Source organism: Convolutriloba macropyga, chromosome 5 (assembly GCF_964194025.1).
Source record: "Convolutriloba macropyga chromosome 5, txConMacr16.3, whole genome shotgun sequence".
In the NCBI taxonomy this organism is placed as follows: domain Eukaryota; kingdom Metazoa; phylum Xenacoelomorpha; order Acoela; family Convolutidae; genus Convolutriloba; species Convolutriloba macropyga.
In genome coordinates, this window is record NC_134472.1 from 67,646,423 (window position 1) to 67,660,888 (window position 14,466).

Below are 14,466 nucleotides of genomic sequence, written 5' to 3' on the forward strand. Positions count from 1 at the left end.
GGCCGCTGTTAATGAATTCATCCGACGAATTATTTTCTCAATGTGTGATTTGAACCTCAGTTTACCATCTATGTGTACACCCAAGTACTTAATGTGGTCAACAAATTCGATATTGTAATCATGAATTTTTATTTCAGGTGTCTCATTAGTAGCACCAAAACTTATAGCCTTGCATTTATCTCTATTTATTGCTTACTTATTTCATTCCATCCAAACTGACACATTTTCTATTGTATCATTAATTCTATCATCCATCTTTCCGTAAATATTTGTATCATCAGCAAACATAGTTACATTACAGTTTGTACAAAAAGCAGCCCGATCGTATACGCAAATCAAGAACAGAAGTGGCCGTAAAACAGAACCCTGCGGTACACTGCAATCAATGCTTTCAAAGGATGATCGCTGCTTGCTAACTGAAACACATTGTTGTCTTTTGGTCAAATATGAATTAAGAATGTCATAAATTTCCCCCCTCAAACCATACGCAAAACATTTTTGGAGCAAAATTTCATAACTCACAGTATCAAAAGCTTTCGATAAATCAATAAAAACTCCATAGTAACTTTCTTTCGAACACAAAGAAATTCTTATTGTTTCAACAACCTCCGACACAGCATCAATTGTGTTTTTCTTTGCCTGATATCCAAACTGTGCCTTGTTTATTACTGAGCACTTGGACAAAAAGGAAATGAGCCTTTTTGTAGACATTTCTCAACAATTTTTGAAATAACTGGCTTCAGTGATTTTGGTCTATAATTAGCGAACTCATTTACGTTACCATTTCTATGCAGAGGTATAACATTGGCAATTTTCACAGTTCTAGGGAAATCGCCCTGGTCAAAGCAACGATTAATTAATTTTGCAAATGTTTCACACACGCTTGGATTGATGAACTTAATCAGTTGATTTGAAATGTTATGTAGATCGGAAGACGTTTTTTGGGGCATTTGCTTGAAAATGTCGAAAACTTCTTTGGCTGTGACGTTAGTTAATGGAATTTTCTAACTTTTTGACCCGGCTTAGATCTGACGGCAGAATACAACTTTCAGATAGTTTCTTTCCTATTTCAACAAAATACTTATTGATTTCATCAGCATTCAGATTGTCAATATTTTTTTTTATTTTCGTTCCCTTAATATCGTCTATTATTGAAAATAAACTTTTATTTTTGTTTGCCTTTTCTTCAATTTTTTGTTCGTAAAACTCTGTTTTTGCTTTTTTGTTAGGTTCTTTAAACGATTACGCAGATAATTATATTTTCCCCAATTTTCGGCAGACTGTTCGTTCTTCAGTTTTTGGTAGGTTTCAAGCTTTTTAAGACTGAGATTTTTGATCTGGTTATTCAACCAAGGCTTTTGAACCTGTCTGAATTTTTCGTTAGTGTGCTTTTTGAACTGTTGCAAGGGTACATGACGCTCCAACTCTTCGTTTATCACCCTCGTTAAATCAGTAAAACTGAAATCTAAATCAGAAGATAGATATAGTATATTTCTCGTTCCCAGTTTTTTGCAATTCTGCAATTTAAATCTAACCTGAGGTCCTTATTTTGAAGTTTCCTTAGGGGCTTATAAAGAGATTTTTCGTTTGGTTTTTCCAGATCAATCCTTCTTTTCCTGCAGCTCAATTCTACTCCTCTGTGGTCAAAGATCATTGTATCCCTCATATTTACGGAGGCTTCAAAATTCGCGAAAAAATTATCAATGCATGTTGCCGTACAAGAGATGACTCTTGTCGGTTCTGATCTACTCTTTATTTGCAGTCCTGTACAAGAGCAAAAATCCGAAACCTTATCAATTTTGTTTGTTTGGTCAATCAAATTTAAACTGAAATCACCACAAAAAACTTGCAAAACCTCCGGTTTGATAGTGAATTTATCAAGGTGCTCTTGACAAACGTTTGTATACTCATCTATACCATATTTTGGAGTTTTATAACCGACAGTTATCACTTTTTCATTTTGATATCCCAACAACGCAACTGTCAATAATTGTACGTGTTCATTGTTTGTTTTTGCTTTAATTTGAACTTTGATGCCTTTCCGATTGAAAAATCCTACACCTCCACCTCTTTTTTCTCTGTCACATCTCAACAACTGGCCATATCAATTCAACTGGTAAGCATTTTGGAAAGTATACTTGTTGCATTAGGTTTGTGTTAATGCAATCACATCAGATTTTGCTTTCTGTTGGTTTGTAAATTGATATAGCTCATAAAAATTTCTATGAATTGATCTTAAATTTTGAAGTAATATTCTAAGAGTCTTATATGTCCAAGAAGTATTCTGACAAAATTGCAGCCAAAAACCGTTGTTTTTCTCTTTTTTAAGTCTTTTTTGATTTAGTTTTTCGTGCTGTTGCGGAATCGCAGTGCAGAACAGAAAATTTCAAGCATTTTTTGAGTCAAATGTTTTGTTTTTGAAAAAAAGATTAAACAGGCTTAGAGGATTATAAGAGGACTTAAAAGAGACTGAAGCCGCGGAAATCGCTGTACTTCAGAAAAAATTGTTTTCTGAGCCAAAGTTCTATTAGTGACACAACAACATTTAATGTTCACTCAGTTTGCAACAGGTCGCGGAAATCGCAGTGCCTGATGCAATTTTTGTTTACGAAGAAGTAAAAGAAAAACATATTTATATAATATATGTTTAACATAATGCCTGAAGCCGCGGATATCGCAAAACCCCGTGCAGTAAATTTTGAAAAAAAAAACAAAAATCAAAAGTACGGAATGCTTAAACAGATAAAATAAGCTAAATAAAAAAACTAAGAAAATTTAGTTAAAAAATATCTTTTAATTTTTTTTATCTTTTTTCAATTTTGAGAAGTAAGTTTATATGAAACTTGTATAAAAAAACACAAATCATTTTGCACACATATGTGTCTTCAGTACTTCAGACACTTACAAAAATTTTAAAGAGTTATTCTCATTTCAAACTTTTTCCAGCACTTTAATTGGCTTTTCCAATTTCGAAGATAGCTTTCTTTTGTTCAGGAGAGATAGATGCAAATAGCCGATCAGCACGTTCATCATCAGTCAATCAGAGTGGTCACTTTGGTTTACGCAAACCAGTTATTTGATCTGGTCTACGATTCTGCTCTCGCACACCTGGGTTTTTTACATTTTCCAATTTGGTAACATCATTTACTTTTACAAGTTTTTTTCTCCCATCTCCTTGATCACACAATACGGACACAGTGCAGTTAATAGTGTTTGTTATGAGTCCCTTGCCTTCTGCGAGTTTCTTGATATAAGCATTCATTGCAGGTAATCTTTGAGATACCTTCAATTCGCATATATCTGGTTTTTATCACGAAAAACTTGACAATCACAGAAGCCATCAGACCTTTTTCTTCCGCCCGACCAGGTAGAATATGACCAGGCTTTGATTTTACTCGGTTCCATTTCGTAACGCAGAAATCAGTTCCAGTAATGCCTTATCATCAACGTTTGGGTCGAACGGCGGATTATCAACAATGATGGAGTCCTTACTCGTGTATCTTTCTTGTTCCCGAACACGCATTTCTAACTCTGAGCGAAAATCCTCAATTTTTTTGAATTGCACACTAACCTCGTTCTGAGTTTTTTTAATTCGCTTATAATGGTACTCACGACCTGCCTCGTACTCTCATCCTTGATAGTCTCCACTAATTGTAATAACTTGGCATCTATCCGGACAAAATAATGTGGAAATAAAGTAGTAATAATGTCCGAAAAAGTATGATTTACTGTGTAAATTGAGACTTTTTTTTGAATGGCGCAATTCTGTCAGAGTATAATATCTAAGCCTTCATACGGTTTCTAAATTTATATAAATAATAGCTGTTGCAATCTTTAACTTTTTAATTTAGACGGAAGAGAAAAGGTTTGAATGTTTAATCGTTGAAATCTGCTTTAAAAGATCAATGAGAAATGGCTTTTTTTTTGCTTTAAAAGAGCAAAAAGTTCAAGCAAAAAAGCTAAAAGAACAACCATAAAGATCACCATAAAGTAATTATTCTGAACCTTGGTACATTATGTAGACAATTTTGTCAAGAGCTTTTATTTGGCTAGGATAAAACCAAATAAAAATGTCACTTTTGTCATTAGGTCAATTCAAAAAAAGAAAAAATTTTCGTATCTCCTTTACCTGCTTAGCAATCAAGCAACCAACCAAACTAAAACAAATTAAAAAAAATACTTGTGGATAAAATGAAGCTTAACCCCATAAAATAGGCCTAAAAAGAGACATTTAAAATTTGGCAGAAATTTCAAACAGTTTATTTTGTCAGTTGCGGGGTAAAGTATGTATAGTTGCTATCTAAAGATATTCTACAAAGCAATGATAAGCCTAAGAAAAATTACCACCTCTGAGGGTTAATCTTATCGAAAAATTTGTACAGTTTTCTGCTAGAGACAAATTTTTGTTCAAATACACTACAGCAATTTTGATTAATTTAAGATTAAATTTGTGACTTGGGACAACTTACTACAACTTACATCTATGGTTTATAGATGAATTGCCCAAGCAATAATTTCAAGAATATGAAAACTTTCAATTGAGCTCTGTGCCTGAAAAAAAGAACAGTGACAAATTTTGAACGTTTATAAAATTTTTAAATCAAACTTTCTGTTAAAAGCAATATCTGTTCAATTGGAGAGTTCGAGAAGTTTCAAAGAGAGTTGATATGGCGACTGAAAAAAAAACTGATGACGTCACAATACGGTGCTTGTTCAAGTGACCTCAGAAAATTTCCAAACTGAGATATTTTTACGCAGAGCTTCTTCAGATAATAAATAGTCAGTTTGAAATAAAATTGTAGTAGCTCATTGCATTACTAAGATCTGAATTTATTACTCATTTAACAACCGATATTTGATTTCTCTGTATTATAGTATATAAAAGTTTTATTGTTCATTTTCATGCGGCGATTCTAATATAAGCAAACTTTTGAAGATTATATCTGTAAACATTTCTTTTTATTGTTTGAGTATACTACTTTTAGACTTTATTATAAAATAAAAATGTCAGATGGCTTACCGATATCATGATTATAAAGAACCGATAGACAAATTCAAGGTGAATTTTCAAAACGCAAAAAATAATGAGAGTTGCAATTAAATTAAATTAAAAAAAATAAAAAAAAATAAAATATCATATCACAATACCAAAAATATAATGTGAAAATGTTATCTTATATAAAACATAATAATACAAAGCCTAAATCAATTTAATTGGTTAACCAAAGCTAATTAATTTTGTCAGAATTAGAAGAAAAATATTGCACAGCTTTCAACGAATTGTTCAAATTTGAAGATAGGTAGCCCAAATACTTGAAATAACTTTTGCAAAGAATATTACTGTATTTGGGTGTAATCAGAGATGCAGCACGAATTGTTTTATAATGAAATTAAAAGCTTCAAAATACTGCCTGAGGCTTTTTGATCCTCAAATGACCAAAAAACCTAATCACTAAAATTACTCCACCAAATTTCCAAAGCTGATCATTGTTAAAAAGCCAACTCATCGATTTTCAAGCAAAAATGGAACAAATCATGTTAAATTTTGGTGTGTTTGTAATCGAGTGTTAGTCTTACCTAATAAGTTGAATTGGTCGACGTCAGAAGCTGCGAACGACTCAACTGGAAAAACTACCGCTAAAAACTAAATAAACAAACCCCTACGCAAAAATGCAAATCTGAAACAGGTAAATTTGAAAACAGGAAGTTTTTTTCTCCCATAAAGTGGGAAAAGTTAGCCGTAATTGGCCTTTGATTTCAGAGTCTGTGCGCTTTTTATGTGGCCAATAACACAATCTACGTGAACAAATTGTAATTTGAATTGAACTTAAAAGTGAGCAGCGAATTTGAGCGACGTTGTTTAATTTTTGGTTTTTATTGTCATTATTGCTTTTATAAGCAATGCTAGTCTGTCAGTACAAAACGTAACATCACTAAAACTCCTTTAAAAGTTTCAAAAAGAAGCAAAAATGTTTAATTATTGGTCTATGACAAGTAGGAATAAATAAAAAAAAGTTTTAAGAAAGGTTTACAATTTTTTCAGATTTATGAATTTTAAATAAGGCAGCCTTTTAGCTTGTTGCTGCTCTCATTGTTGAGTTTTTACATTACACAGCTCATTAATTGCGTGAAGCTCATTTGAAGTATTTCAAATCAATTCAAAAAGGTTTTTCGTGCTTACAATAAAACAAGGAGTTTCGTTAATGTGCGTTTGCACATGATGTTCCGACCCGCACTCATCTACATTTTTGATTTAACTGTCTTTTGACTTCCATTTTGCAAGAGATATTCACAAATAGATGTCTGAGTTTAAGAAAATCGGTACACAACCAAACTAATAATTGAATGAAATAGTTCGATGCCTCATTACAGCGGGATCTGCAATTGAAAAGATTACAAAATCAACAACAACAAAAAGCAAAAACAAAAACTTAACGGCAAAATCTCAATATCTCAGTTCAAAAGCACTGAGTAACAACGTCAAATTACAACCAGGAAACATCCTAGCAACTTTTTTTTCCAACTACACATCACGTGGGATTTTTTTCTTAATGAGACTAGATAACAAGTCGACAAAAAGAAGAAATAATGAGACGAAATTCAAAAATCAATCAACATTTTTAAAACCAAATATATTCAAAAATCTTGAAAATAATTAGCTTTTAACCAAAATAATTCTTGATAAATTTACTAAGAAGTGATAATGAAACCCATAGGGGCTGTCTTTGGTTAGACTAATTCATAGCAACGGACTAATGATGCAGAAGAACAAAAAAATTACGAGTAATAAATTACAAAGATTGCGAAAACACAAATTAGAGAAGCGATTGAAATCATGAGCTTTCATCTAAATATTATGTAATTTTATTTCGTTTTCTGTTCATACTATTTCAGCTAACGTTACATTGAATGAAAAAACAATTTCAATTGGGCCACAATTCAAAATCGTTTGATCTGTTATATCGCGATTGTGCTAAAGAGAAAAAGAAACAAAATACACCACTTATATAACTTATTATCCCAACGTTTATTGTCCAACAAACAAAACATCAGTTACCTCATAATATCAGTAAACACTTTAATTTTTAAAATACATGGAGTTGTTTGGGACCTCTTAAGGATCAAAGATGTTACAAGCGGACAAAAAAGACAACAAAAATTGAAAAATTTGAGAAACCCTTAAAAATCTTAAAGATGTACAACATCATAAAAATTAGGACTACTCGCAATAAATTGACTGTTTTGGGTAAAATCAATCATTTAATACTCAATTACAATTTTATGGGACCGGTCAGCATATTACGGCTAAAACCTAAAGAACAAAAAATTAAAAAGTCAGCGAGAAGAGTGTCGAAATAATTTAGAAATGAAATTTTGAGCAAAACAGTTTCTATTTTCAATTAACACTTTAGCAGAAATAGAAGTTTTCCTCTTAAAAATTTGAGCATGTGTCAAGACTCCAAAAGGAACCAAAATTAAGAAAAAAGAAATCCAAAAATGTTTTTAAAAAATTATGAAAACTCGTGCATCGAAGTCATAACAACAAGAATTAGAGGATAAAACCACTAATTATATTCATTGTGGCTGAAGTAGAAGAGAAATCGATGTCAATACTGAGATTGACTTATAGTTCAAGAAAATAAGTTTAAAAGCTGTTTTTAAAGTCTTAACAGCCATTAAATTCAACTGCTTTCGATGGAAGCCAACAAGTACGCTCAACTGGAGCATATGCTTCGCTTGGAGGACAAGGATATTTGTCATGAAGACGTAATCAATAAGACATCAAAATGACTATGGAAAGAACACTAAATACTGGCAATAACCGAAATTTTTGTAGAAAAGTTAGAGAAGAAAGCGTCGAAGCTATTTAAACCATAAGCTTTTCTCAGAAAACAATATCCATGACCAATTGAAAACCTTCACCATTCTAATGGGAGATATCAATATTAGGATAAAGTGTTAACTTTTCAAGAGGAACCAATAATAAGAAAATATCCAAAAAAACTTTTTGAAGTTTTAAAAATCTTGTGGCATTGAAATCATATAACAAATAGATAGAAGATAAAACCGCTAACCATAATAGTTCTGGTTGCAGAAGAAAAAAAGGGGCCGTGTCATTACTGAGACGAACTTACAAATCATGAAAATAGGTTTATTATGGGTTTGTGTTGAAAAAAGTTTCTCGAAAAACCATTTTTAAGGACTTAACAGCCATTAGCTGTCCAGTGAAAGCTCTAGATAGATTCACCTAAAGCTTATCACGAAGTTTACTGCACTTTTAGTCAACGAGAATTTGCTATAGGACTCCACAAATTTAGTAAAACTTCAAAAAAAAATCAAAATTTGCATTGAAAATTATGAAAACTCAGAGTCTGAGCCCAAAAAAGCAGGAGCGATACCTTGAAAAAGAAGGTTTTGTTAATTAGGCTTCATTTGGCTGTAAATCTGGTTCGTCATTAACCTAGATATGAAAAATATATCTAGGTTAATGACTAGTCTCTAGTTTAATGACTAGTCTCTAGGAGACCCAAGAAAACAAGACCCGAGAAATTTGAAAATTTTTCTAAAAAAGAGCTCTCAAATAGAATTCGAATTTTTTTAGTAAATTTCCCTATGAGAACAAAACTAGTCGATAGTCTTTTTATCGCCTTTCGTCTATTAGAAACTCAAAATTGTTTCATTTTGTGCCGTGAAAGGTAATTTTGAATTAATATTTTAATTAAAAAACCTTAATTTGAGGAAAAATTATACTAAAAGTGAACAAAATCAAGCCAAATATCCCTTGTTCACACAAAAGTTCAATCCTCGATAACTCCTCGAGAAAATTCAAAAAATGTTTTTAGTTTCGAACTGTAAGCTGGAGGAGCTTTTTGTTGATACTACTCACTTTTCTCTACGATGAATGTATACATCGGTCAAAATTGTCTGAACTAAAAAAACCCATTTGAGTATATAGTTCCTCTCCCCACAAGCGGGGTCGGAACAAAAATGGCAGTCACAAACAAAATACTCTTTGTTTAAATCAGTTTTCACTATCGAGGAACTGAAATGAATCGGCCTTCTCTCTATTTTTTCTCATTATAGATTCCCACAAAAATAACTCTAAATTTCTATTTTTTGGGCAACATGGGCGTTATGATGTAGCCACGCCCTATATATGATGCAAAAAGTTATGAATCAATTTTCCCTCAACGTTTGTGAACTACGTCTGAGTGTCTTAATTGACGATGCTGATGGTTAAAGTTTGGATTACGTTTATCGTCAACAATTCGCTCAATTCTGATCACGACCAAAAATTGACAACTCCAGCGCTTTTTAGCAGTTGGATATATGCAACAATAAGAGTTAACAACAGGTGTTGAGATAGTGCAGAAGAATTAATCCATATCCCTGTTGTATGCTCTTACTAATTTAACCCTCCATAAAAACAACTCCGGTTAAATAATCATCGCGTCAAGGTCAAATCTAACGTCAATTTGAGCCCTAAAACGTTTGATAGGAACCCTAGAATGATAGGAACTGCATCAATGTGCCGGGTATCTGGATTTCTTTGATTTGCGAAAATTTTAACGAAGCCAATTGATGCTTTAGGAAAGTGACTTTTTGAGATATTGATTTGAAGGTAATCGTTATTTAATTTTCGGATCATTTCCGCTAGCGACCCCCGAGTAAATTAGGCACCCCCATTTGTATATTAGGCACCCCCATTTGTATATTAGGCACCCCCATTTGTATATTAGGCACCCCCATTTGTATATTAGGCACCCCCATTTGTATATTAGGCACCCCCATATGTATACTTATGAATAGGCATTTATAAAATACTATTAGAGCGGAGGTTTGAAAATAATATGTGTATAGCAATAATTCACTGCATAACTTGTTCTTATTTCATTTTATAGTAATTACGAGCTTAGTATTCAAGAGGGTCTGAGTCTATACTTATGATTACCATATATTATTATTATTATATGATTACCCAAGAAAACAATACGTATTTTGAAGCCGAATCTATTCTTTGTGCTTATTTTTTTGGAACTCAGGTTGCATATGAGTTAGTCCATTAAATTGTGCTTCAAACCTAAAGTTACCAGTGGTTTCTGCGCAAATAATATGAGAATTACAATAGCAGTCCGTTTTGGCTGTATTTTTATTTGGTTGTACGCCCATTGCAATGCTAGTTTGGAAAAATATGCGGTATTTTCTGTCGTTAAATTATTTTACGTTGCCTCTGCCATTATTTGCGGAAATTTTTTATTAATGACCGGATGATTTAATACAATGAGAAGTATATTCGCTCAGGGTTTACAAATTTATCTAAACTAATGGATTGGCAGGCAAAATCAATTCATTTATTTTAATTACTTGAAAATGGAATTTAAAAGCTTGATTCTTACAACCTGGAATTAAGGAATCTCGAAATTTGGAATTAGGGATCTCAAAAATGTTTTAGTGAAAAGTTGGCAATTTTCACAGTTTAATAGTAATTTTTTGAAAAGTTTTGATGAAGTTTTGTTTTATCTTGCCTTCAGATGTTAAAAAATTGCCCATGCGAAAATACATTTTTTTCTTATGACATTTTATGCGGAAAAATTTTGTTGATTATCTTCTCCGATGACTTAAAACAATGAGACTTGCATTCGCTAAGCGTTTAAAATTTCATTTTACTTAGGAGATTTGCTGGCTGAATCCAATTCATTTATTTTGATTAGTGACTGAAGAGCGTTGAAGAACAGCTTTAAATGAAACTGAGATTTTGATTGAGGATATGAAATATTATGAACAAAGACACGAATCAATTCTACAGACCACATGAAAAATTCTAAAGGTGAACTGTAAAACGTCATGTTCCGGTCATTAGTTTTCTTTTTTTTCTGTTGATTGGCTCATGAATGCCACAAAAAATTGAATTAGTTCTACTTGTGCCTTAAAAATTTTGTTAAAATCGATAAATTGGTCGGTTTGATCTTTTCAACAACCCCCCCTTTGGTACCTAGTAGAGAATCGCCACCACTTCTGTTCTATAGTTTACCACAATATTAGTCGGCATACGTTTTATACAGCCGAATATCAGTTTAAGTGTAATTGTGGACCGCTGTTCATGGCCATGCCTCTCATGCGCTGTGAGATGTAATCTGGAAATCGCGAGGCGGTTATCGCAGCGAAGCCGCGACGCGCGCGAAGAGCGCTCACCGACCCGCCAGTCGGATATTCTTTTCGCTTTGTATTCCGGTTCGGCTAGTTATCATACCATTCTGTATTTTATTCTATCCAATTTAACATAGTATGTGCATGCGTGGAAAGTTAGTAGTCATCTCTGATTGATTAATAAATAGCTCTCTTAAATTATATTCAATTGGGGGCAATTGTTGAAAAGATCCGGTGGGTTTTCATTCGAATGACTTTGACAATGTGATCTCATAAAAACAATTGTGAATATTTGAGTGTTGCCCAATATCCTTTGTATTCCTGTCTTTTCATATAGTCTCATAAATGGCCGCTGGACTCAAATTTGCGAAAAAGGGAATCAAAATTTCAAATCTCATCCAAACGTTTTAAATACCTGAAGTTAAAGTCTTATGTCTTTAACTTTACGTGTGTGGATAAAAATTATGAGTCATCGCTTTAATCTTTTCACTTTCAACTTTTTTTCTAAGTCTTATTGAAAACAGATCTCATCGGGGTTCTGAAAAGCAATAGTTCACGCGTAATAATATTTAGTTTAATGTTGATAGTAGTAGAAAAAAAGCGCCTTGTGAGCAGAATTTGGGTTTTGTCAGAATTCTCATTCTGCAGAATTTCGAGCCCTCGAATCATCATCAAAAGTAAAGTTTTGTCTCAGTTTATTTACTGGTCGTCTTCAAATAAAATTTTATCTGCTGCCCTTAATTGGTTAAAATTAATATTATTTTCCATTAATTTTTTAAACTTCCTATAACATTGCTCACAATTATAGCCAGCTTCATGTATCTTTTTAACATGCGTTGTAATATTACCTCTAGAAATAAGAGGACAAAGTTTACAACTAATTATTTCTGACAGACATTGTTTACTTGTACTTTTATTTTTTTATCAAAAAACGCTCTATTTTTGGGAGTATTGCTTTTAATAAATATTCTTACAATCGTGTCCTGATTAAAATCTTAGATGTTTTCTTCTTCTTCTTCTTCTTCTTCTTTTTCTTTAGCTCTGTTGTTATTGTTAGTATTATCTCTAGTGTTATCGTCATCCTTAGCGCTAATGTTGTGGTGAAACGTGGATGAAGCCCCATCGATAGTACTATCTCTAGTGTTATGGTGAAACATGCGCAAAGCTCCATCGTTAGTTTTATCTCTAGTGTTATCATTAGTATTATCTCTAGTGGTAAGGTGAAACATGGGCGAAGCGGCAACGTCAACTTTAGCTCTAACGGTAGATATAGTCCATTTATTATGACAATCATTCATAATAAAACAAACACCAAATCTTTTATAATTATACCCATTTCAATGTGTTAGTAGCTTACTATGGAAACCATTGTAATGACCTTTTTAATGTGAAAAATTCTTAAATTTTTTCTATAACACTCTAAACACTGATACATTTACTAAACGGACATTATTCCAATGAATTTATTTACATGATCCCTTTGTACTATTAATCCTATCAGCTTTGTATAAGCAAAAGTATTTAATTGGTTTTTTTATATTTGTTGTAATAAATTTAGCTCAGGGTTCGCTTTAGTGTTATATCGTAAAATTTTATGTTCGCTTACTTTTTTTACCAACGTTTCTATTTGTATCCAATAACTTTTAAAATATTTCGCTCCCATTTTTCTTTAATAGACCACTCCCTTTATATACACACATTTCAAACAGATTACTTTGTGTGAAACTGGGTGGTCTAGCTTTAGTCTGGGTAATTCTTGCGAACTTTTTGAAGTATTTTTTAATGCTTCAACTCCGTCTTGTTTTGCTAGATCTTTTATTCATTTTACATCTTGTTATTCATGTGATGTTTGTCCTTGAGCTAAATTATGGGGCTTTGCCCATGTTTCACAATTATTATCTTTTTTTCTTCTTCTTCTGTACTCCTGATCCGAACAACTCTAGCAAATCTATCACAAATTAAACCAGTTGTATTAGCTACTTGGTTTTACTGTCTATCTTCGTTTTTTGCCAGAGAAAAGATAAAAGAGAGAATCTATACCACAAAAAGAAGTTTCTACACTAGATATAGTACGGGAAAAAATCAGATAGTTTTATTTTACTTTCAATTAAATCAAAATTGGGTGTAATACCTATAACCATTAAATATTTTTCCAAATAGAATTTATAGTCATCTTCATCAATAAGTTCTTGATCTTCATCTTTCTTCAACCTAATTCTTAAAAACATTAATAATTTATATCTTTGATCCGCTGTTATAGTGCCTTATATTTATAAAGATTTTAAATTAAATCTACCCAACTCTGAATCATAAACTTTCTCTCTGTCCTTATCTACCACAGTAAAACTACCTTTTTGTATTATATTCTTTACATATATCATGAAAAATATGTTTACATTGAAAGGTAATTTTATAGTCATGAAAGAATGCTGCATCACTATAACATGTCATATAGATTGTATCCGTATTAGCTTTAGACATTTTATCTATCTGAGCAAGTTTATGACACATCGATTGTTTTTTTTAATACCTATTGTGAAGAATTGTGCATTTTTTTTATTTATCTTATCCCCCATATGGTCCAACACCAAAAAAACTTTTTTTAAATTTTGATATATCATTTGCCTGTCACTTCTGTCTTTCCAAAACACTATTACATCGTCTTTGATATAGTTTTCTGATTTAACTTTATTTTTGTTTTATCTTTATATTTGGCTGCAGCTGTAGTTGTAGTTGTAGTTGAAGTTGAATCTTTATCTTTACCTATAACTTTACCTATAGCTTCATCTTTAGCTTTAGTTGAAGTCTGAGATGAAGTTTGAGCTTTATCCTTATCTTTATCTTTATCTATAGTTTTATCTTTTTCTAGAGTTGTAGTTGAAGTTGAAGTTGTAGCTTATCTATAGCTTTAGCTTTATCTTTATCTTTATCTTTATCTTTCTTCATCTTCATCTTCAACTTTTGGTTCATTTTCAACTTCCATAGCTGCATATTTATCTACACTCGGAATTGACTCTAAATACTCTTTTACAAAATATCTCTTTCCAGATCCCGTAGCACCAAAAAAGTAGTACGTAAACACGATTATTCAAACTTAAATTCACTTAACTCTTTTTCTTCATATCCCCCAAAGTTTTCTGTTAACAACCTATATCTATCATGAGGCAGCAATAAAAAATAAGTTGCTTACAAGAACTAAAACAATAAATATAATGGTAAACCAAGACATCTTTAGTCACCAAAATTGAAAGTTTTAATTTTTGATAATTTTCTTACCAAATACAATATTGAGAATAAAAAAATGAGTAAAATTGATAG

The 14,466-nt window shown here is 32.0% G+C and overlaps 1 protein-coding gene across 6 annotated transcripts in view; it reads right to left on the reverse strand.

The window, feature by feature from the left end:
* The window catches only part of LOC142340194 (uncharacterized), an 82,569-nt gene that overhangs the window by 17,650 nt on the left and 50,453 nt on the right, over positions 1-14,466 (reverse strand). The window contains exon 1 of one of the 6 annotated variants that reach the window (XM_075390699.1): positions 5,578-5,679. The exons of the other annotated variants lie outside the window; for them this stretch is intronic. The gene's annotated coding sequence lies outside the window, so the exon portion shown is untranslated. Of the gene's footprint in view, positions 1-5,577; positions 5,680-14,466 lie in introns of those variants that run through there. 6 annotated transcript variants of the gene reach the window in all.